The sequence below is a fragment of the Sceloporus occidentalis genome, unplaced genomic scaffold (assembly GCF_023333645.1).
Source record: "Sceloporus occidentalis isolate IW3139 unplaced genomic scaffold, rSceOcc1.0.p SCAF_1, whole genome shotgun sequence".
Taxonomy (NCBI): Eukaryota; Metazoa; Chordata; class Lepidosauria; order Squamata; family Phrynosomatidae; genus Sceloporus; species Sceloporus occidentalis.
The window spans coordinates 122,853,715-122,878,538 of record NW_028316981.1 but is presented as its reverse complement, the minus strand read 5'-3'; the positions used below and the strand labels follow the sequence as shown (position 1 = coordinate 122,878,538).

Below are 24,824 nucleotides of genomic sequence, written 5' to 3'. Positions count from 1 at the left end.
TGTGTTTTGTTTCCACACAACCAACCCAGCCACTGCCCATGATCTTTCCTGCCATGCCACACTGGTTGTGCTAGTTTAGCATCCTGGTCAATTGTTTTAGAAGGTATGAGCATGAGTGTGTAAGTGAGCTGGATCATACTTTGATGCTGCTTCTTACTGTTTTTGAAAAGCCTGGGGATCTGGATATGCAACTCAGGCATGCTGCCTTCTCAAATGTGCAATGTAAGCACATGATTCTCCAGACTTTGCAAGATCCAAGAACAAACTCTTTGCCAGCTGAATGTATGGGAAAGGGCCCCAAGGAGGTTGAGAACTGCCTTAAAAATATAGTGTCTAGATCAAGGGAAGTAATAGTTCCACTCTATTCTGCTCTGGTCAGGCCCCACCTGGAATTTTGTGACCAGTTCTGGGCACTACAATTTAAAAAAGATGTGGAGAAACTGGAGCATGTCCAAAGGAGAACAACTAAAATGGTGAAGGGTCTGCAAGCCATGCCCTACGAGGAACAACTTAGGGAGCTGGGGAATGTTTAGCCTGGAGAAGAGAAGGTTAAGAGGTGACATGATAGCCCTGTTTAAATACTTGAAGGGATGTCATATTGAGGAGGGAGCTTGATTGTCTTCTGCTGCTCCAGAGACAAGGACCCGGAGCAATGGATGCAAGCTTCAGGAAAAGAGATTCCACTCAACATTAGGAGGAACTTCCTGACAGTAAGGGCTGTTCGGCTGTGGAACACACTCTCTTGGAGTGTAGTGGAGTCTCCTTCCTTAGAAGTCTTTAAACAGAGGCTGGATGGCCATCTGTTGGGGATGCTTTGATTGTGATTTCCTGCATGGCAGGGGGTTGGACTGAATGGCCCTTGTGGTCTCTTCCAACTATTATTCTATGATTCTTACTCAGACAGGAAATATCAATTAGCCTTTAATGTCCCTGACTCCATTTTGATGTGATCTTGGTTGCCCATTCTGTCTCCCTTCAGTTTTGTCAGATCAAACTTTTTGATTTCTTGCCTTTGGACACTGGCGCTTGTCTGCAAACCACATGGTCATGCCTCTGAGCAGCATCTATAGGTAGCAGTTAATGGGAGGAAAGATGTTGCTGCATCTGCACTGGTTGCCCCCTCCCAACCCAACTCTGCTGCTCTCCTCTGTGCACATGATGAGACTGCATGTGTTGAACAGCAGTGATTTGATGCTAGAGGAGAAGACCTGTGCCACAGCTACTGTGCCTACCTAGTTTCAGCCCATGGTCATTATGTTTCTCCAAGCAAAAAAAAAAAAAAAAAAAAAAAACCCTAATCCCATATGCCATGAACAAGTCCAGATGGCTATGGTATATACTTAGAGTGCCTACTTGGGCAGAAGAAAATATCCTGTGACAGGTTTATTTTGTTGGAGAAAAAGTGTATATGTACCTAGTGTGGGCAGAGTCTTGGGTGGAGTCTAGGAGGATGCAGATTTCCAAGATAAAGGAAATCTGAAACTTTAGAAAATTCTAAACTGGGGGGGTGAAGGATTCATTTCCTAAGTAGTTGTATGAAACTCAAGTCTCTGTTGGAGGGAAGAAAGTGTTGTGGTTTTGTGGCTTTGGAATACCCAAGAGGTATGCCTGTCATTAACCTTGCTGTTATTTTGACATCAAGTTAAGACCTATTTATTCAACTAAGCATGGATTTGCTTATCATTTATATTCGTTCTGTGTGTGTGTGTGTGTGTGAGAGAGAGAGAGAGAGAGAGAGAGAATATGTGTATGCATATATTTCAGAGAATAATCAGGTGTTGTTTCATCTTTTACTTTGTGCTGTATTTTAGGAGACTGGCAATTTCTGGTTGGTGATATTTGTGTTTAATATTATATTTAAATGTGTTTGTGTGAACATTGTTCACTCACTAGAGTTCTGAGAATGAAGGGTTATAATGTTTGGATAGTTTGATCTTGGATTTTTTATATATATGAAGGGCACAATAGGAATGGACATCATAAATAATATGAGGTCCTGTGTTGACAGAGGCCACACTTAAGAGATGTTAGGATTAAGGAAGGCTGTCTGAGTGTGGTCTGAAGACATTATTTCAAGATTTAATGACATTACTAATCTGTTTTGGTGATGTGAGCTTGTTCTAAAAAACTGGCTTGACCACTGAAATGAACAGTGTGTACAAGTTGAATGCAATTATAAAGCCATGCTGGGTGGATGTTATAGCAATTCTGTGAGAGGCTTCTGATCTACTTAATTTCTGAGAGATTGCTGAGATGCATGCTGCATATTGTTTGTATTTACTTTTCAAGGGCTATTGTTCCTTTTATGCAGTGTTCATTCGCCAGACAACCAAGCACTGTAGCCTCAGTAGTTTCTTTTTCAGTTTCTGTTACTTTTGCCAGTTAAGTAAATATGTGTTTTGCCTTTGTTTAAGCTTGTTGACAGAGTGACAGGATAACTGGTTTCGTTGTTAGTCCTACCCATCTACCCTTGAATCAGCAGTAGCAGCACTATAGTTCCTTTCTGAAAATATGTCTATTCTCCCCATTTCCAATCCTTTTTCTTCTTTTGCCCATACAGTTTGGCTTGGGATGAGAAAAATAAATTGCTGTCACACATTCACCAGAGCCACAAAGATGAAGAATGGACCTTTCCCTTATTCTTGTTTCCTTGTTAATGCTAAACAACTGAATCCATGAAAGGAGCACTTCGTGGATGATATAGTGCTATTTGCCAACAATTAATCTTGGCTCACAAGCATCTCTGAAGATTTTAGTTACCTCTCTTTTAACTGATTGTGTGCCGTGGCACCTAAATAGATCTGTGTGCCCTGTGTTGGGGAGGTATCTGTACTGAGGTTGTTACCTACTTTATCAATGAAGGATGTACAAGTGATGATTCATTCCAGCAAACCGTAGACCCAATTTTTGCTTTTCTTCTCTAGTTTTCCTCACTGCCCCGATAATATCCATCTGCACCCCAGTGTTGTCTCCCAGATAATGTAGAATTTGGTGTAAAATTTGCAGAAATTTAGTTGGCTGAGCTTGCATCCTGTTCCATAGGTTGCATTTGTTGCTCAATGCTGTTTTGCAGTTTACAGGCAAAATGAGCCTCAGCACTGAAATTCTAAAGAAGCCAGTAATGTTTAATTGGGTGTTCATGGCCTGAAATTGAAATTGTGGAAATCTCTTTAAAACAAGCCTTTCCTGCTTTGCCATGGGAATTTGGCAGAGGGTATCCAGTTTTATTTATTTTATTATTTAAAAAATAAAAATAGTCTGTAGCCGTTTTGAAGTGGGGAATTGGTTCCTGGACATGCTTAAGTTGTTTATTCCTGTTGTAAGGCAATGCTAGAAAATTTGTGGCACTTCAGATATTGCTGGAGTCCACCTCCCATTCCTGACCATTGTCCAAGGAGACTGAAGCTAACAGACTTTTTGACTCTGATATAAAACCAGTTAAAGTAGAATATAACCTTTAAATGCTCTGTTATCTGTGAGACAGGATATAACATTCTTTCACTTAGACTCTGTTAAAATTGTATTGTAGCGCATTCTCTTTTGTCAGTTTCCAGTTGGGTTCAAATATACATGGAAAAATCATTTACCTGATCAGAAACCATTGGTGAATTGTTTCAAAATCACTTAATTAGTGAGCTCATTAGATGTACCTGTACCCAGGAGTATTCTTCCTGTCAAATTAGGTGTGGCATTTTCACTGGCAAGGAGCAACATTGGGAAGAATCAGACTCTCATGCCAGCTGCTGTACATGAGAAAGATTTATATTTTTGTTTTCAGGGAAGACCACTACCTGCCTCCAGTTTTACAAGGTACTTTTGGAAGAACCTTGTAGAACCCTCTCTCTAACTGTTTATCTCAGCCATACCCATTTACTCCACTTCTGGTTAAACTGGGCTTTTAAATAAAGTTCCATTTTAATTTTGTCACTTGATATTCTGATTTCATGTTCCGTGTTGTGTTCCTAAACAAAAAAAAAAAGGGTTATTCTTAATCTTACAGCATGGGCTTTGCTTTATTGAAAGCAACCTGCTCTCTCGATCCCTGTCCCTCATGGCTAGCGGCTCAGGGGGGACCGGCTGTAACCTTGTTGTTACACCGGATTATAAATACATCACTGAGGGATGGGCAATTTCCAACCAGCTTGAAATTGGCCACCATAAAACCGCTGCTAAAAAAGCCCTCCCTCGACCCCCTGGTACATAGTAATTATCGGCCAGTCTCGCTGCTGCCATTTTTGGGGAAGGTGATTGAGAAGGCGGTTGCAATCCAGCTTCAGTCGATCTTGGATGATACGGATTATCTGGACCCATTTCAAACCGGCTTTCGGGCGGGCTACGGGGTTGAGATGGCCATGGTCGCCTTGGTCGATGATCTCCGTCTGGGCATCGACAGGGGAAGCGTGTCCCTGTTGGTGCTCTTGGACATCTCAGCGGCTTTCGATACCATAGACCATGGTATCCTTCTGGAGTGCCTGGCAGAGGTGGGAATCGGGGGCACTGCGCTCCAGTGGTTCCGCTCCTACCTCTCTGGGAGGTTCCAGATGGTGCAGCTGGGAGACGTGTGCTCCGATAAGAGGGCCCTCACAACTGGGGTCCCTCAAGGAGCCATTCTGTCTCCCATGCTATTTAACATTTACATGAAACCGCTGGGAGAGATCATCCAGAGACATGGGGCGCGGGGTTATCAGTACGCTGATGACACCCAAATAGTTTTCTCTATGTCTCCGACTGATGCAGTGACTGAGGATGGCGTCTCTCCTCTCGTAGCCTGTCTGGAGTCGGTAATGGGCTGGATGAGGGAAAACCGACTCAGTCTGAATCCAGAGAAAACAGAGGTACTTGTGATAGGTTCCCCTGGTCCAGGAATGGCGGTGGTTCCACCTGTCCTGAACGGGATCACGCTTCCTGTGAAGGACTCCGTGCGCAGTCTGGGGGTGCTTCTTGATTCGTCGCTTCACCTTACAGCTCAGGTGAATGCGACGGTCAAGAGCACCTGTTATCAGCTTCGGCTTATTCGCCAGCTGCGCCCATACCTGGCCCAGAGAGACCTTGAAACGGTGGTACATGCTCTAGTAACCTCTCGATTGGATTTCTGCAATGCGCTCTACATGGGGCAACCCTTATACCATACCTGGAAGCTACAGATGGTACAGAATATGGCAGCCAGACTGGTCACTGGTATTTCCAGGGCCAGTCATATTACACCTATACTCAAAGATCTGCATTGGCTGCCCATCCGCTTCCGGGCACAGTACAAGGTGTTGGTGATAACCTATAAAGCCCTATATGGCTTGGGCCCAGGATACCTGAAGGACCGCCTCTCTCCATACATTCCGCCCCGCACCTTCAGAACTTCTGGGCAGCAACTACTGAGGGTCCCAGGGGCTAGACTAACCTCCACAACGAGGGGGTCATATTCCATCATTGCCCCGGCCCTCTGGAATACGCTGCCCATAGAGCTCCGTTCGGCCACCTCCCTGGCCCAGTTTAAGAAGGAACTAAAAACCTTCTTATTTCAATCTGCATTCCCCGAATGAAGTTCCGGCTGGTCTCCCCCCCCCCCCCCCCCGATGACAATGGTGATCGGCTGATGGTGTTTTAATTTTGTTTTTAATATGATTGTATTGTATTTTTATGGTGTTTCTGTATTGTTATTGTGTTGTTCACCGCCCTGATCGATGGAAGGGCGGTATACAAATAAAATTTTTATTATTATTATTATTATCTGTGGTACTATTTTAAAAAAAGTCCTGAGGACCAAGTAGTGAGATCAAAAGTCCTGTGTGTTGAGATAAGACAGTCCGTGTTCGTGTTCTCCTTTCATGCCATTTTGCAAAGGGGTTGGGGGCATTCCTCCCTCCCCCAATGGCTACCCATGGGCTGCATAGTCACTCCCAGCACACTCAAAGGTTCCAGTTTCAGCATTTAGCCTGAGAAAGCTTTTCTTGAATGGGAGCATTTTCATTAAATAAAAGTCACCCAAAAAATCAACAGGGGGAGCAAGGAAACCTGGGGGGGGGGTTCTCCTGTGAGGTTTGGGGTCTTCAAAAAAGTTTGCAGAGGCTACAAGTAGCCCACAAGCCAAACCTGCCCCACCCCTGGTCCATACCCATATATCCTTTCTGGGTCTTTAACCTCTGTCTCCTCCAGAGGATTTCCTGACTCATAGGTCTTCCAGTAACTGTTCTTTGTGCTGGCTCAAGAAAAGAGAACATTTTCAGCATGGCCCCCTCCTAACTCCACAGAGTCTTTCAAAAATATGTTTAGAAAGTCTGTAAAACCCTTTTCGCTTATCTTGCTTTTTCTTACAAACTTTATTTCATGTACAAAATTATTAAAAAACTATGCATATAAAATTACCTTCAGGTTATGTATATACCAAACATAAAAGAATTTCATATTTTGACTTGGGTCACTTCTCCAGAATCATTAAGTGTATACAGATATTCCAAAATCTGAAAAAATCCGAAAACACTTCTGGTCCCAAGCATTTCAGATAAGGGAGACTCAGCCTGTTATCTGTTTATTTTATTACTTGAGCCATCTTGTGTGTTGTCTCTTAAGTCAAGGTGCTCACAAATGGCTGTTTAAAATAAAATTCATTGGGTTGGATCTTCTCATGAGTCCATTAACAAAGGCTGTTCTCAAATGCCAACCATCATTGTGAGAATGGCAATGAAGATTAATTATTTTCTAAGATGGGGGGGGGGGGGGGAAGCCATATAACCCACCAGTAGCAAAAAGTGCAGTGTCCACTTCAGGGATGCTGAGGATATTTTCACTCTGTTAAAAGCTGTGGGAGACCACTGAAAAACTCCTGGTGAAGATAACTGTATTTGCATCTTAAAATTTCTTCTCAAAGGCCACATGGAAAGAAGGGTGAAAATAATGTGAGCATACCAGCAGATATTATGATTTCAACAACGGCTTCCATATTATGACTGGTGTTTTAGAAATGCCTGTTTCAGTCCTGGAGATATTTTCACATCAGGTCTATTATGCTATTTACTCCTGTACAATTCCTCTCCTTGTGGACCAAAATGGTCTGATTCCAGGGGAAAACAGATAAGCCCTTTAATATTTATGGGATAAAGATATGTTCAGTAATCCCACAGGGTAGGCACAGTACTGCGGGAAGAGATTTTTGTTTTTTTAACCTTTCAGCTAGTGAGTGACCCTATCATGACTGAGGGGCTGTTGTGCTATTTCCAGTTTGTTGATTGTTCTCTCTCTCTCTCTCTCTGCCTCTGCCCATGCAGCGTAGATAGCTCATTTTCTTAAGCCGTCTGAGAGCATCTTCCTAAGCCTATTTCTATCTTTTCCTTCCTGCTGGCACTTAAAATGTGCTGTTAAAAATAATTCAACTTGTATGAGAGCACATTTGCTGGCATTCCTTAACTGTTTCAGAATTTAGTCATTGTTCCACTGACTTCAATAGACTTTGCTAAGGTGCTTTGCTACCACTTTTTTCTTCTTTTATTGTCAAGGTACACATTGACCTGAGCTAATAAAATGGTTGCAACTTGGCAACCACAGCTCAGTGATGATGAATGTTGTTGTGTTTATGTCTTCAAGCCTGCTTGCTAAAACACTTGAGGTTTTTTTTTAATTATTAAGACAGAAGTTGCTTGAGGGAAGTAAGACAAGGCCAAGTTTTGCCATCCTCCTTAAAATGTAACCTTCTGCCCACATAATACATGTTGCACGGTTACCACATACAGCTCAAAACAGTACAGATTTTCCTGTTTTAACAAAACTGTAAGGTTCCTGCTTTTAAAGACTTTGTTATTCCTGTATCCATCCGTCCTCTCAGAGATCTCCAAAATGCAGAATAGAAGATTCACGGGTGATCTCCTATCTGGACACTTGGCCAGGTTAGGACTTGCTGAAATTTAGCAGTGGGGCTGAATGTCAGATCTTCAGACTATTATTTGGGCATGGCACAAACTCCACAATCACACATTTTATTCACAGTGGTTTGCTTTTAATGCTCACTTCATAGTAGCAATCTTGCCTGGGGCTTTAGATTTCATGTGTTCAGGAAAACTTTAAACTAAGTGGAAATACCATGGCAAACAAGGAAACCAGTAGGAAGCTTGGAGGCTGGACAGCTCCCTTACAGTTCTTGGTATGCAAGTCACTGGCAAAGGTCTTTGTTGTTTTAAAACTTTTCCATGCAATTAAAAAAAAACACCTTTCAAAACATTGCATTGGAATCTCCAGCAAGTTTTGAAATAATTCCAGAAACATACTATCCACATCCCACATAATGAATACGAGACAGACCTTGATGCTGGAAGAATAGCCTTGCTTAGTGTCTTTTCAACTTTAGTGTTCACTTAGCACTTGGAGAGAGCAAGCAAAATGCTTTGGAATACATGTGACAAAAATAAGATGTTTGTGGCATCATTTGCACATTACACTAAGCTATAATGTACTATTCTGTGCCTGAGCAGATCGGAGCCCTACCCGATACTGGGCTTGCACATTGATTGCTTGTCCTTCTGCCTGACCAGGAAGAGAAATAAGCCAAAACTTAGGTTCATTTTGACAAGCTCCTGATGTGTGAGCAAGAGTTTAAAATATGGGTTAAAATAATCTCTAGTTTGTTAAGGAAGGTGACAAAGCAGTGTGGGAATTGGGATGCAGGACTAGGTAGGCTTTTAGGATTGATCCAGTAGAGCTCATATTTTGTTCATAGATGAAATCTATGCATGAGGAGGATGACTTGAGGATTCTTTGATGTGTTACAACTGCTGTGTCCAGACTTGTTTATTCTGTTAATTCTTTGAAGTAGTTTTCACTCCATGTTCAACACTTCCTAGAGATGTGCTTTGTGTCATTAGGTTGACTCTTTTCCTTCTTCCATCCTCTCCCCATTGTCACAACTGCAGAAGTCCTTCTTTCTAGACATTTGTGCTGGAATGGGGGGAAGTGCCCCTATTTCCTGAGTCTAGATTTAGTAAAGTGATGAATTCTCTTCATATTTCTTATTCCACATTCCGCTTGTACTGTTGAGGGCCATGTTTTCATAGCCTTGCCCTCCCCTCCCCCTTTCTTCATTTCTATATTTGGGATAGCAAGTGGTTTGGAACTATCAGTGAGATTTCTAGGTATAATAGTTTTTAGTTCTCATATATTTTCCTAACTGCTTTTATACTAAAGTGAGATATTATAGGAAAGGGATTTTTAACACTACCTCAGAGAAATAATTTCTACCCCTGATCAGCAGGTGCAACACTGTGTAGTTTGAAGCAAGGCTTAATTTGGCTGTTTAAAGGGTTGCTGATGTACTATGTACCTCCTAACACTGTTGAGTTGTGTAGTTGTAGTACATTCCTACAGAGTTTGCAGTAGACAAACAGAACTAAATAACCAAATTTTAAAACTAGCTTTTATCAATATTTTTTATTTAATTGTTTTAATGACTTCAATTTTTATGTTCTGCATTGTACATTGCTTAGGGAGCTCTGTTGGACAGTGACCTCCTAAATACTTTTAATCAGTAACAATAAATGGTAGTTCCCTAGACCATGCTGCCCCCACTAAGGACCTGAGGGACGCTGCTGCTGTTGCTACTGCCGGGCTGCCCCCTGGCCAGTGAAGACCTGCGCAGCTGTGTATCTTTGCCAGGGACTTGGCAACCAACGGACTCTGCTTGCTGCATCCCGAAGGAGACCAGGAACACCTGTGGGGAAGGCGGGGAGGGGCGTGTTCGTGGCAGGGACACGCCATAAAGCCTACCTGTGGGCAAACCTCCTCGTCCTGCCCCCACTAAGGCCCTGAGGGATGCTGCTGCTGTTGCTACTGCCGGGCTGCCCCCTGGCCATTGAAGACCTGTGCAGCTGTGCATCTTTGCCAGGGACTTGGCAACCAACGGACTCTGCTTTCAGCTGCGCAATTGCGCAGCTACGTACCATCGCAGTAGGGCTTGGGGCAGGTCCTGTGTGGTTGTGTGCGCAGCAGAGGAATGACGTGTAGGGTTGTCTTCCTCTGCTGCAGCCTTGTCACATTGTTGTGTGGGGATTATTGGGCCATGGGTAATGGACAGCTGGGTGAGGGGATGGTGGATTGTTCTGTTTCGTATGGAGCTCCTATTAGAGTAGTGTGGGGCAGGGGGAGATATAGCGGTAGGAGATTGGATTTGCATTGGAAGGGAAGGCGGGATCGATGCGTAATATCTATCCCTCCTTCCATCCTCTCTCCTAGCCAAAGAGATCTGTGGGTCGGTCCAACTGTACCACAAACCCTGTCTCTGCTCCTGTGCAATGCCAGGTCTGTAAAGAACAAGACCCACATCTTATATGATCTGTTGGAGGAAAAGTGTTGTGACCTGGCATGCATCACTGAGACCTGGCTTGGGCCTGAAAGGAGGCAGTGTGGGCTCAGGCCCTCCCAGCTGGGTTCTCAGTTAAGGACCAGTGCAGGTTAGGTGGGCGGGGGGGGGGGTGTTGCCTTGATCTATAAGAACACCTTATCCTTAACCAGGAACCATCTCCGTCAGATGGATTACATAGAGTGTATTTACCTGACCCTGAAGGGCAGGGACAGTTTGGGGATTTTGTTATTCTACCGGCCACCCCGTGCGCTAACAGACTCCCTGGCCGAGCTGACACAGTCGGTCTCGGAACTGGTGTTGGAGTCCCCCAGGCTTCTTGTCCTGGGGGACCTCAACATTCCTTTTGAGGCCAACCATGTTCCAACTGGTGCAGCTCGGGAGTTCATGGCTACCATGACAGCCATGGGCCTGTCCCAATTAGTCTCAGGGCCCACGCATTCGGCTGGTAATACACTCGATGTTCTCCTCTGTACGGATATGGAGATTCCGTGGGCAGAGGTTACTCATGTCTCTCCCTTGTCATGGACGGACCATTTCCTGGTCGAGGCTAATATCAAGGCTTCTACCCAGACCCCTCCCGGGGGTGGCGGACCCATTCGGATGGTCCACCCTCGAAGGCTGATGGAACCCAAAAGGTTCCAGGAAGCCCTAGAGGGGTCTATGGCTGGAACTGACGGCGATTCTGTTGATGCCCTAACTAATATCTGGGATAGTGACCTCTCTAGGGCTATACACAGTATCGCTCCCAAGTGTCCTCTCAGACCTGCTTCCAAAAAACGGCCATGGTACACGGAAGATCTTCGGGCCAGGAAGCGGGTTCTGTGACGGCTTAAGCGCAAATGGCGGAGACATCAGCGCTTAGCTGACAAGACACTCCTAGACTCTCTTTTCGAGGACTATGGAGTGGCGATAATTGCAGCGAAGGACTCGTTCTTTTCTGCGTGTATCGTGTCCGCGGAGTCGCGTCCGGCAGAGTTGTTCAGGGTAGTGAGGGAGCTTACTCGACTCCCTCCTCCCCTGAACCCTATTTTGGAACCATCTAAAGCCTGCTGCAATGAGTTTAACAACTTCTTCGCGGATAAAATCTCTCGGATAAGGGCTGATCTTGACGCCAGTATTAGTTCAGAATCTAGAGTAGAGGTTTCCAGAGCTTCCGTGGACTTGGTTAAACTGGATCACTTTGAGTCTGTCTGTACCGAGGATGTGGACAAGATTCTTCGAAGTGTTAGGAGGACGACTTGTTCCCTCGATCCCTGCCCTTCGTGGCTGACAGTTCAAGGGGGAGTCGGTGTAACTAATATGTTGCACCGCATTATTAATACATCCTTCAGGGATGGGCAGTTTCCATCTGTATTGAAGACGGCCATAGTAAAACCTTTGTTGAAAAAGCCCTCCCTTGACCCCCTAATTCGGATTAATTATCGGCCTGTCTCACTGCTGCAATTTTTAGGGAAGGTGATCGAGAGGGCAGTTGCCCTTCAGCTTCAGGGGATCTTGGATGAGACGGATTATCTGGACCCATTTCAAACCGGCTTCCGGGAGGGCTATGGAGTTGAGACTGCCATGGTCGCTTTAGTTGATGATTTCCGTCTGGGCATGGACAGGGGGAGCGTGTCCCTGTTAGTGCTCTTGGACATCTCAGCGGCCTTCGATACCATCGACCATGGTATCCTTCTGGGTCGCCTGAAGGAGTTAGGTATCGGGGGCTCTGCTTTGCAGTGGTTCCGTTCCTACCTCTCGGGCAGATTCCAGATGGTGGAGCTGGGGGACTGTCGCTCTGATAGGAGGGCCCTTACATCTGGTGTCCCTCAGGGAGCTATTTTGTCCCCTATGCTATTTAACATTTACATGAAGCCGCTGGGAGAGATCATCCGGAGACACGGGGCGCGGTGTTATCAGTACGCTGATGACACCCAAATAGTCTTCTCTGTGTCTCCGACTGATGCAGTAACTAGGGATGGCATCTCTTCTCTTAATGTTTGCCTGGAGTCGGTAATGGGCTGGATGAGGGAAAACAGACTCAGCCTGAATCCAGAGAAAACGGAAGTGCTGGTGATTGGCTCTCCTGGCCCGGGTAAGGAAATTGTTCCACCTGTCCTAAATGGGGTCACGCTCCCTGTGAAGGACTCTGTTCACAGTTTGGGGGTGCTCCTGGATTCGTCGCTCCACCTTACTGCTCAGGTGGATGCGACAGTCAGGAGCACTTGTCATCAGCTTCGGCTGATACGCCAGCTGCGACCCTTCCTTGGCCAGGGGGACCTTGAAACCGTGGTACACGCTCTGGTAACCTCTCGATTAGATTTCTGTAATGCGCTTTACATGGGGCAACCCTTGTACCAGACCCGGAAGCTTCAATTAGTGCAGAATATGGCTGCTAGGCTGGTTACTGGATGCCCCAGAGCCAGCCATATAACACCAGTCTTAAAAGATCTTCATTGGCTGCCTATTCGCTTCCGGGCCAAATACAAGGTGTTGATTATCACCTATAAAGCCCTTAATGGCTTGGGCCCAGAGTACTTGGAGGACCGCCTCTCCCCACACAATCCGCCCCGCACTCTCAGATCAGGTGAGAAACATCTTTTAAGAGTTCCTGATGTTAGGTATGTGTCATCTCGGAGGGCTTTCTCTGTTGCAGCCCCACAGCTCTGGAACGAGCTCTGTACTTCCACCTCCCTTGATGTCTTCAAGAAGAACCTGAAGACGTATTTGTTCCGCCAGGCTTTCCCACCGTGAGCCTTGTTGTTATGCTTCCCCCTGCAGTGTTTCGTTGTATTCCATTCTACACAGCCACTTGTATGGTTATTATTGTACTGTACTGTTTGTAAATGTTTTTATTGCTATTTGTGATATTGTTGGGGAAGGGGGTTGTGATGTTTTTATCTGTTTTTATCTTGCTGTACACCGCTGTGATCTTTGGAACAGCGGTATAGAAATAAAATTTTATTATTATCATTATTATTATTATGCTGCCTTCTCTATTTCCTTTCTGGAGATAAAAACCTCAGTGAAACCACAGTCAACAACTTTCTGTTATATAACACCAAATTTACTGTTTTTTAATATCAAAGAAACAAATTTCCTGATACTCAATCTATATCTGATTTCTAAAAGGTGGAACCCGGTGGGTTTTGTTTTTTTTTCTCGTTTTTTCTCCATCAGCAGTGGCCCATTATTTGCCAAATGCCAGAATCCTGCATCATATTCTTTCATCTTGTTTTTCTTGATGCTAAACACACACCATATTCCTTAGTGACTTGCCTGTCACAAATGTCATCATCCTCCCAGCATTGCATCATTGTAAATGTATAAAGATTGTTTTTGTCTGAGTCAGCAACACTGCTTTAGATTTTGAGGTAATGCTTTTCCTTTGTATATCACTGCCACCTCCATCACCTGCCTACACAAACAACTTATTTAATGGGCAGAGAATCAGCCCTGGGTGTGACACCAAGATCAGGTGTAGACAATGCTGCATGCTTTTGTCTACACCTGATCTAAAAGTAGCGATCACATGTTGTTGAGAGAGGCAGTTTCCTCTTATCTCTCCTGGAAAAAGAGTCAGTCTGGAGGGAGGGGAGGGCTGCAAAAACAGACTAGCAGGGCCTTATGTTGGACCACAAAAACCAATTCATTTTGTTTACCCCTGATGTGAAAGCTGAAAGTTCCTATTAATCTGTCAACCATCCCACTACCTCAGACACTATCTTTCTTGAGGCCATTGATTGAATTGATGCAGAAGTTGCCTTCTTGAGTTCAACTCGTAACTTCATGGCAGTTGTGGTGGCATAAGAGCTTTTCTGGAATCCATTCAGTCCTACAAGCCAGGTTGTACACTCAATTTGATTATTTGATTTCTGTATAAAAGAATTTTCAGGCGTTCTTTTGCCATGGCTAGGTCACTTTATAATGAGATTTAAACTTCCCCACTGGATGTAAGGCAAGGGGCAAGTGACTGATAGATTTTCTTGGATTTCTCAACAGTTTTCAACATCGTGAGTAGTGATACATTTCTAGAAAGGCCACCAGAGATCTAAGTTGAGGGTATTGTTGTTATTTACTCATTTATGTGCTGAACTGGGACCTGGGAGATCCATATTCTAGTCCCCACTCAGTTATGGAATTCACTGTGTGAGCTTCTGTAAGCCGGATCAATCTCACAGGTTATTATGAAGACAAAGAGGGGTGGGCTACCATAGCCCAGTATGTAAATAATAAACAGATAAACAGCATTACTGTGATTTTGTTCATATCATTATGAGCAGTTCTAGATAGCAATAGCAAGTACATTTCTGTACTGCTTATCAGTGCACTGTAAGCGGTTTACAATATGTAAGCTAATTCTCTTGTCAAGCTGGGTACTAATTTTAGTAACCTTCAAAGGATGCCAGGCTGAGTCAACCCTGAGCCGCTGGCTGGTATTGAACTCACAACCTTGTGGTTCGTGAGTGAGTGGCTGCAGTACCAGCATTTAACCACTGTGCCACCAGAGCTCTAGACAGTGGTGCTGGAGGAAATTTGATCCGTCCTGTGGCAGCTGTGGTCTGGGATACAGCAGGGCTCTTCTTCTCTCCCCCTCTTTGTTTATAATCACTGTGAAACCAGGGAAGATGTTCTCTGGGAATTTGTGGTGAACACTTCTAATTACCCTTTCACAATTGTTTTCAACCAAATCAAAAGGAGAGGTAGAAGTACTGAATAGGTATCTGGAGTCAGTCATTGAAGCTTACCGCACAGGTCTTCAGGGCCGTTCTCAGAACGGCCCGGCAGGAAACGGAACGAGTGGGGGACGGATTTTACCCCACACTCTAGTCCCTCACTGGTTCCATTCCCCCTCTCTTCCGTGCCCACTCCGCTTTTTGAAAACTGTTCTGAACAGTTCTTTAAAATTGCCCCCTCTGGAACGGATTAAGAACAGAAGAGAGGGGGAACGGAACGAGTGAGGGACTGGAGTCTGCGGTAAAATCTGTCCCCCACTCGTTCCTGCTCCTTCCATTCCATTCCGTTCTCAGAACAGACCCAAGAGGAACAGTGTGGTAAGCTTCACTGACTGGATGAGAATCAATAAAATGTAATACAGTCTAGACAAGATGGAGTTGCTAGTTGTGGGCACCTAGCAAGGGGATCACAACACCTTTTTTGGCTGGTGTTGTGATCCCCTTACAGTGTGCATAGACAATGAATAGACTGAATAAACATCATGATGCATACATTCCTATTTAATAGGTTATCAGCAAGATGATAATGTCGGTATGCTGAAGTTATAGAGACTCTTTATGCATGCTGTTAAATTATAAAACAGTTCAATTGCTAAGTAGAAATGAAATCATTTTATATAGTGAACATGTATATTGTAGAATCTGATAAGATGCAGCTACAATCACCTCATAATTTTCTATCACTCTGATTGGAAATAGTCACAATTATGTAAGCATTTAAATAAAGAATATGTAGAGCATTAGCCAACTCTGTCTCACATAGTACCAAGATGTAAGATCTTGAGAAATTAAGGTACATTAAATGGAAGCAAAGAAGGTGCAATATTTCCTGGAAGACTTCTTTGGCTGCAGTACTGCTAAGACTATTGTACTGAAATGATATCATAAATGAGTTTTATTGCCTATCTTTCATATGAATTTATTAGCTTCTTCCTTTTGTAGTGATGATCCTCACACTAATGTGAAAAGAATGTCAGTCCTCAGAGAGATGTGCCAGGCTGGCTAGGGGTTTTTGGGAGCTACAATCCACAAAAGTAACTTTTCTTAACTTTGCATCTATTCCTTACCTCAGCTAGCAAATTGTTTCAGAAGGAGTAGATATTATTCTATCCACTATAGTTTAAATTTTAGGATGGCCTTTGATATATATTTTTAAAATGTATTTTTTTTACTAGTGCAACATTTGGAGATCAATTAAAAATTAAAAGCATTTTAGTATTCTCACCTGAGTTTTGTAGTCCATGTGTTAAGCAGTTTAGATCTGTCCAATCTGTCTACATGTTTTCCTGTTGAAATGCACTCATTTAAAAATGTGATAGCAGAAAGAATTTTCATGTATAAAATACCTTTATGGACATGATAATAAAGGCATAGTCTAGGTATGTTATCATTCCAACTGTATATATGTGTGTTATTTTGAATTTCATTTACAGTTTGTATTATTATTCTGGGGATTTGGGAAGAGAATAGTAGAAAGAGGTGGTGTTTCCCCAGCACCTTGACTAAATTTGCTTGAAAGACCATGCTTTTAAATATTTCTCCAATTCAGTCTATCTGCTGGGCTTCTATACAGAGCCCAGTTCCTCTTTCCACCTCCTTGAGAAAGCATGAACTTTGATCTTTCTCTGGCCAGCTAATGCTGATGAAGCATTTTTGAGATACATTTGACTATGGTATTGTCATTTGGGAAGCATGGTCTCTACTGTATATACATTGGCATTACTGCGAGTGCTAATTGTGTCAGTTCGTTAAGCACGAAGTCACAAGGAAGCAAAGCATGAATGGTTCTGAGGTTTTTTCAGTGTGGCTGCCTCATTCGCTGCAAGCCTTCAAGCATTTAACATTTAACATGATCAGATTTGTATTTTATGTAAGTGTTCATGTTAAGGATGCATGGCAGGCTTCGTGGCTGCTGGCAAGCTCTCCAGCCAGAGTTTCCAGTGAACATTTACTCTGGACCTGAGGTTTTACACTCACACTGAGCATATTCTAGAATAGCTGTATCTGCTCTCCAGATAGCTTGGTCTACAACCCCTAACAGCCCAGCTATGGAGAATAGATCACAGATTTAAAACAGATATGAACACATATTGTATTTGTATTCATCTACACTGTAGAAATAATGCAGTTTGACACCACTTTAACTGCCATGGTCCACCTTGCAGAATCCTGGGATTTGTAGTTTTGTGAGGCTCCAGCACTTTATGGCAGACAAGGCTGAAGACTTTGTAAAACTACAAATCCCAAAATTCCATAGGCTGCAGCTAGACCATTTAAAATGGTGTCAAACTGCATTATTTCTAAGTTGTAGATGCACCCTTTGATTGATGTTTACTGTTCTGCCCTTTGGTGGAAATGGCATTATTAATAAACATCATCATCATCATCATCATCAGTCATCCTCAATATTAATATACTTGATTAGGGCAGAGAAAAACGTTAACAATATATGGAAAGCCACAAGTTAATCAGCCCTGTTGTAATGTATAAGATATTATTGGATTAATTAAATCACTCCGATTCTCTTGTACACACACACACACACACACACACACACACACCATATGGAGGAATCATTTGATATTAGATAGCCATCTTGGTGGTTTTGAGAAGCTGAATTACATATTGATTAGACCCCTACCTTCTCATGTTTTCCTTTGCACTAGTCACATTCACACACTTTGTATAACATGTGTTTTGTTTCAGTTCCTTCTCCATGTAATCCTGAAAACACCTCATTTCTACATAAGAGAGATTTCACTCTTGCTAGTTCATGACTTCCATCTGAAGTATAAGATATATCTTCTATGTTTGCCTCACAACAAATACATGGCTTTCACACACCTCATCCTTCAAATCACATCCTCTTTTTTGTGTGTGTCCTTAGGAGTTTATCACACAGGATGAATCCCATGGAATGTGGGATTGTATGTTTTAATTGCTGTAAGCCGCCACGGTTGTGTTACACAGAGGGGCGGGATTATTATTATTATTATTATTATTAATTTAAACTGAAAACAACCCACATTTGCAGATTGTTTTTCAGACAACTTTCAGGGTTAACCCAAACAGAAAGTTGAAAAAAATGCATTTGTGGGATGTTTTTCAGATGATGTCTGAATAACGTGAAAATAACCTGAACACAAAATTATCAAAACCAGCTCTTTTTTTACTTTCCCTAAATTCTGAAAGTACAAAGAAGCTTTCCGTTCAGATTATTTTTGTGTTATTTCTCTTTCATGCCAATGCATCTGACAAACAACATCCAGATTTTAAAATCCTGTTGGGATTTTACCAATTCACTCTCTGTGTGATAAACTGCTTAGTCTCGTCACTTAAATCTATGTCTACTTTCCATAGGCTCAAAGACCCTCCCAGATTCTGATCAAACCAAAATCCCAGGTACCTACTCTAATCTGGGCCCTGTGGCACTAGAACATGGCATCTTCTAATGAAATTTTGCTTCAGTGATGACAAGCAAAAGAAAAAAGAAATATTATTTCATGCAAAATGTAACTGAATTCAGGAATTCTTTTCTGTAGAATATAGTGATGTTTAGTTTTTTGTGGGGTTTTCGGGCTATGTGGCCATGTTCCAGAAGAGTTTCTTCCTGACATTTCAGCAGCATCTGTGGCTGGCATCTTCTTCCTGAAGATGCCAGCCACAGATGCTGGCGAAACATCAGGGAGAAACTCTTCTGGAACATGGCCACATAGCCCGAAAAACCCACAAAAAACAATGGATGCCGGCCATGAAAGCCTTCGACTCTGCACAGTGATGTTTGCTATGCTTTTAAATGCTTTTTAGAAGGTTACACATACTCATGAATACTTGCTAATATCTTTTGGGGCAATCTACTTGAAATGATGTCAGCAACCCAACATTAGGGACTCTTGGAAGATGTTCATCATGCCAAGCAGGATGCACTGTCTGGCCACTGAGCTTAACCCAATGTATAAAGAAATCAGAGAGCATGCTTCCCCAAAGCTCCATCCCTGGGATTTTATTTCATCTTTCCAATCAGTAAGGGTAATCGCAGTATTACCCCCTCTTCTTGTGCCATTTGCCCTCCCACTTGCAAAGGCCACCAACACACAATGGAATCTGTACTGTTAACTCTGAATTCAAATTAGAATGAGGAGTTTTGTATGCCCCTAGTGTTCTCTGGATGAAGCAAAGCACAGGATAGGCAAAGTCATTGAGATCTCTGTGGAAGCCTTCCTTCAGCCTGCATTAGGGTCTCTGTGTTGCAAAGCCAGGTTTTCTATTGCAGCACTGGCTCTAGTGACATCAGGAAATACGATGATGCCATGATGTCAGAGACATCATTATCATCGAGGGTGCAGATAGGCCAGATGGCAGATAATTCAGATTACCACTTGAACCTGTTCCCCATTTCAGTCTAAGTTTTAGAGCTGAGTCGGGTTTGATTGCACTGATGATGAACTTTATTGGAACAGGGAGAATGTGGCTCTGTTGCTGCTGTTTGATTTCATAGCAGATTCCATTAACCACCTCCATGATTTTATCCTGGATGAAGTCTGTGAGTTGGTGGCTCTGTATTGCTATGATTCTACTCCTACTTGCAGGGTTGGTTCCAGAAAATACAGCCAAGTACCTTGGCCCTTATGTGACAGGGTGCTGCATGGTACAGTTTTCACTCCACTATTAATATTTGAGTGAAGCAGTTGGGAATACCACTAGGGAATTTAAAGCACAGTATGTTCATCTGTTTCTCTGTTATATCTGATTCAGGAGTAGCTGCTCAGCTTCCAGACCTGTGCCTAGATCTAGTGTTGAGCTGGATGTGGGCCAGTAAACTGTAGTTGAATCCTGTCAAGATGGAACAGGCCCCTTGGCTTAATGGCCTTGATGTCTGTGGTTTAGCAGGCTGCCTGTGCTGCACACCATTGCACACCCCCTGAAGAAGCAGGCCTATAGTTTGGGGGTGTATCTTTGATCCATCGTTGTCATTGGAGGCCCAAGTGGAAATACAGTGCACCCGCATTATACACAGGTGCATTATACGCTGCTTTCAGCATACGCTGAAAGCAGCAACGGAAGAAGCGGCGCCATGAGACGGAAGGAGCAATGGCACGTGCGGAGCCACGCTGCTGTGCCGCTGCAAGCATGAGCCCCATTACTTGTAATGAGGCTCAAGCATAGGCGGAATTTCTTTTACGTGGGGTGGGGTCGGGTCTGGAACAGATCCCCCACATAAAAGAAGGGACCACTGTAGTGACAAGGAGTGCTTTTTGTTAGCTTTATCAGGAATGTCAGCTATTATGTTGCCATTCCTGCCACAGTAATCCACACACTGGTAATTTTATACATTCATTACAAAAATGCATAGGGCTAGCTCTACCATTAAGTGGACTAAAGCAGCTGCATCTGACATCTGGTTTGGGGTATCAGGAATGGTGGAGCAAATTATTCTATCTGTTTTTGTGGCATTTTTATTGCCAGGGAATGGGAATTGTATGATTTTTTTTTTCTTTCTTATAGGTTGATTGGTCTTGGGAATGACATATCTATACCGTTTTTCAGTGCCCTTAAGCACTCCTTAAGTGGTTTACAATGTGTAAGCTAATTGCCCCCAACAAGCTGGGTACTAGTTTTAGTGAACCCGGAAGGATGCAAGTCTGAGTTGAACCTGAGCCTGTGACTGGTATTGAACGAGTGGCTGCAGTACAGGCATTTAACTACTGCGCCACGAGGGCATATAAACTCGTAAAAAGCTCTGGACTACAGTGTCCAAGAGATCATCTACTCCAGTAGTGATCTGCTTGAGACCCTGACAGGACACTCTTCTGGTTGTCCCACTTATTTCAGATGCTCATTTGCCAGGAAGGTAGCTGTGCTTTGGAATAGCTTTCCCTCGAGTAGAAGACATGTAGCTGGCATTCATGCCAAAGACCTTTTCTTTACATTGGCAATTTAAAGCAAACCATTATAGTTTCAAGCTGCTCTTAACTGCTGCAATTCTGTATAGACTGGAGAGCTTTGGATTTTGTTACATTTTTGTACTGTATTTAGATTTTTATCTTATTTTTTATTTATTCTTATTTTGTGTACTTCCTGCAAACTGTGGAGTGACAGGTGGTACAAAAATATTGAATATAAATAAGTAGTGGATCGTGGACCTCAGTGATTGTCAGCCATGTTACCTCATCACAGGCACAGAAAAGTGAACCTTGTATTTGGAAGTAATAGACTTATGATTGCCAGATTTCACAACAAATCAGTAGGAAATGGTTGTCTTGGTGTTGCTGGGTTTGGGGTTTCTAAAGGGCACTTGCCAGGCTTCAGTGGGAGATGGAGTAAATTATGAACCTTTGTTCCTGTTAGACTCCTATTCTGATCCCACAAGGCAGTTTCTAAAGTTCTTATTGTTCCAGGACAAATTCCAGATGTAGTCTTGATATTTATTAGAGCAGAAGCAAAATAATGTTTAAACTAGGCCTTGATATCTCCTGATGCAAAGGTCAAATTTTCAAGCATGACAGGTTCTCCTTGAACTTTCTGATCCAGTTTTGTTGTGTTCTTTGAACCTTGAAATTGGTATTTCATCACACATACACACACAAAAATCAGCATTCAGGTATATCAGTTCTGAAGGATGATAGTCACCCAACAAGAAAAACATTTTTATGAGCTATGCATTTCATTAAAAAATGTTTTTCAGTTTTTAATAGTCTCCATATGTCAGACTGCCAGATTTGTTCTAGAAAATTGGGGAATCTACCCAGTACATGCATATGTATCAAATGAGTCGGAGCAAGGCATTATCTGAATATATTTTCCAATATATATGTTAGGTCCACATCCTGTTAAGTTTGAAGTAATGGTAGAGGAAGGGAGATGTGAAAATGTTCAGCTGTCAGCAAAGGAGCAGAGAAATGAGCATCCTAGTTTCTCTGATATAAACTGCATCTGCATTGCAGAAATAATCCAGTTTGACACCACTTTAACTGCCATGGCTAAGTGCTATAGAATTCTGGGAATTACAGTTTGCTGAGGCATCAGAGCTCTCTGACAGAAAAAGCAGTTCCCAGAATTCCAAAGCATTGAGGCATGGCACTTAAAGTGGTGTCAGACTGGATTACTTCTGCAATGCAGATGCAGCCTGAGAGCAAAACTGATCTGAAACCATTAAAGTCAGACCAAATGTGGGTTATCCCTTCTGTCCCATTGTTGTGAAGAGGCTTTCTTGCTGATATGCCTGGCCAAACAAGATGAAATTCAACTGTGTCAAATGTGAAGTCTTGTGTTTAGGTACAACACAAATCAAAAGCACAAATAGGAGCCAGGTATCTTGGTGGATCACACTTTGAATACAAGAAAGCCAGTGTGGTGTAGTGGTTTGAGTGTTTGGACTACAAGACCAGGGTTCGATTCCCTGCTCAGCCATGGAAACCGACTGTGTGAGCACGGGCAAGTCACATACTACTCTGAGCTTCAGAAACCTTAGGGTTGCCATAAGTCAGAAACAACTTGAAGGTACACAATAACAAAAATTTAATGTATTATTAGTTGGCGTAAACAAAAGCAGTAGTGGCCAGATCCTAGGAGGTAACTGTCAACCCATGTTTGGAGAACTTTGCTCAGTGCTGGGCATCACATTTTAAAAGGGCAAACTGCTGTGTACCCAGAGAAGAGTTGGAAGAGATAGGATATGTCTAAGAGAAGATAAAGAGAAGATGCAATAGCAGCTTTCAAATATCAAAACCCGTGTGAAATTTAAGAGAGAGATTTTTTTCTGGATATCAGGAAAAACTTCATAATTTTGAGACACATTTTGACAGTGACTCAGATTACTCTTTCAGTAGAGCCTGGACAGCCAGCACCATTGGATACTGTCCTTCACTGCCAATCCTGTGTCATATTCTGGTGTCTCTTCAGATAGTATAAATCTTTTGTCTTTTACTAAACATGGGATTGGATTGCACTGGAGCAGAGCAGGGGGATCACTGCCCACCCTACAGCAGTGTTGGACTCCCATTCCCAACAGCCCCAGCTAGTCAGGCCTTTGGTATGATATTGTAATTGAATACACTAGATGTGTAGAGTAGTTTGCCAGTTTCTGAAGGGCCAAATGTCCCTTCCCTCTGTGTATGCTTTAGACTGATTCCATTAAATATGTGGAGAATAAAGATTACAATGGCTTTATGCTGGCTGGGGCCTGTATTGGGAGATGAGCAGGCTTCAAAACAAACAAATAAATAAGAAAGGAGGAAGGAATGCAGGGGATCATGCCTCTACCATTTGCAGGGAAACAGCCATCAAAAAGAGATCTGTTCCCCTTATGACTGGCTTTTAGAAATCCCAGAAGCATTCTGTTGGCTGCTGAAGCCAAGAGGATGCTAGAATAAGTAGGCCTTTGGTCTGGACCAGAAGATTCTTAACATAAGAGTTCTCCTTCTGGTCCAGACCAAAGGCCTACTTATTCTATCATCCTCTTAGCTTCAGCAGCCAACAGAATGCTTCTGGGATTTCTAAAAGCCAGTCATAAGGGGAACAGATCTCTTTTTCATGGCTGTTTCCCTGCAAATGGTAGAGGCATGATCCCCTGCATTCCTTCCTCCTTTCTTATTTATTTGTTCATTTTTTTGTTCATATGGTGAAATTGTTTTTCTCTCTTATGCACGTGTTGCTGTTTGTTGGAGAGTTGGTTGGTTGGTTGGTTTTTTAGATTGTTGTATTTTTGTGGCTGTAGCCAGCTAAGTAGTTGTAATGAAGTAGTTATATATGTATATGTATTTCTTTGGGGGAGCCAGCATGGTGTAGTGGTTTGAGACTTGGACTGTGTCTCTGGAGAACAGGGTTCAAATCCCCACTCAGCCATGAAACCCACTGGATGACCCTGGGCAAGTCACACTCCCTCAGCCTCAGAGGATGGCAATGGCAAACCCCTCTGACAAAACTTGCCAAGAGAACCCTATAATGGGTTCACTGTAGAATTACCATAAGTCGGAAACAACTTGAAGGCACACAACAACAGATTTTTGTTTTACTGTGATTATTGGTTTGTTAATAGCTTGTTTAATTTTGTAATTGTAAGCGGCCTTAGATTTTTAAAAGAAAATGAAGGGGTTTTTTGGTGTTTTTTTTTTAAATGTAAATAAGTAAATGGCCTCTGAGATGCCCAAATTGCTATGGAAGTAGCTAAAAATAATTGTATGTTTGACATACAGTTGGAATAGTCAAATTTCACTGGGCCCAGAATTTTAGCCAACTTTCTGTTCCTAGGACTCTCCAAAGGCTGCCAAATGCCAAAACCATTAAAACTGGAAGGAACGGAAGAAAATTTGATATTTTTAATGTCAAACAATGCAGATTGTCAGTAAGGTGTATTTAAAAGTTGAATCACCACTTCTAGGGACTTCCAGGACAAGCTATTTCCCTTATTTTGCCAGACGAAGGGTGACTCTGGGTAATTAAAAAAATGTTTTTGCAAGACATACATGGCCCCAGAAGTACACTTTGCCCATCTCTGATGTAGACAAAGGTGAAGTACTAGCACTTCTGCCATATACTGTATTATATAGCCATTTTAATAGATACTAAGGCCAGTTTTGCCCCACTAGAGAAAGGCTACCCTATGTTACAAGCACTGCAGGCTGTCCTCCACTTATTTCACTGTTATTGCACCTTTTCCTTCAAGGAACCCAGAATGGCTTATGTGGTCCTCCTTCCTACTTTTATTCACCCAACAACTCTGTGACCTAGGCTAAGGAGAAGATTAAAAGACTATGAAGGCCCAACATGTT

The 24,824-nt window shown here is 42.8% G+C and overlaps 1 protein-coding gene across 11 annotated transcripts in view; it reads left to right on the top strand.

Annotated features, from left to right (window-relative positions):
• LOC149322073 (rho GTPase-activating protein 44-like) overlaps positions 1 to 24,824 on the top strand; it is a 140,181-nt gene that overhangs the window by 66,312 nt on the left and 49,045 nt on the right. The gene's annotated exons all lie outside the window — the stretch shown is intronic.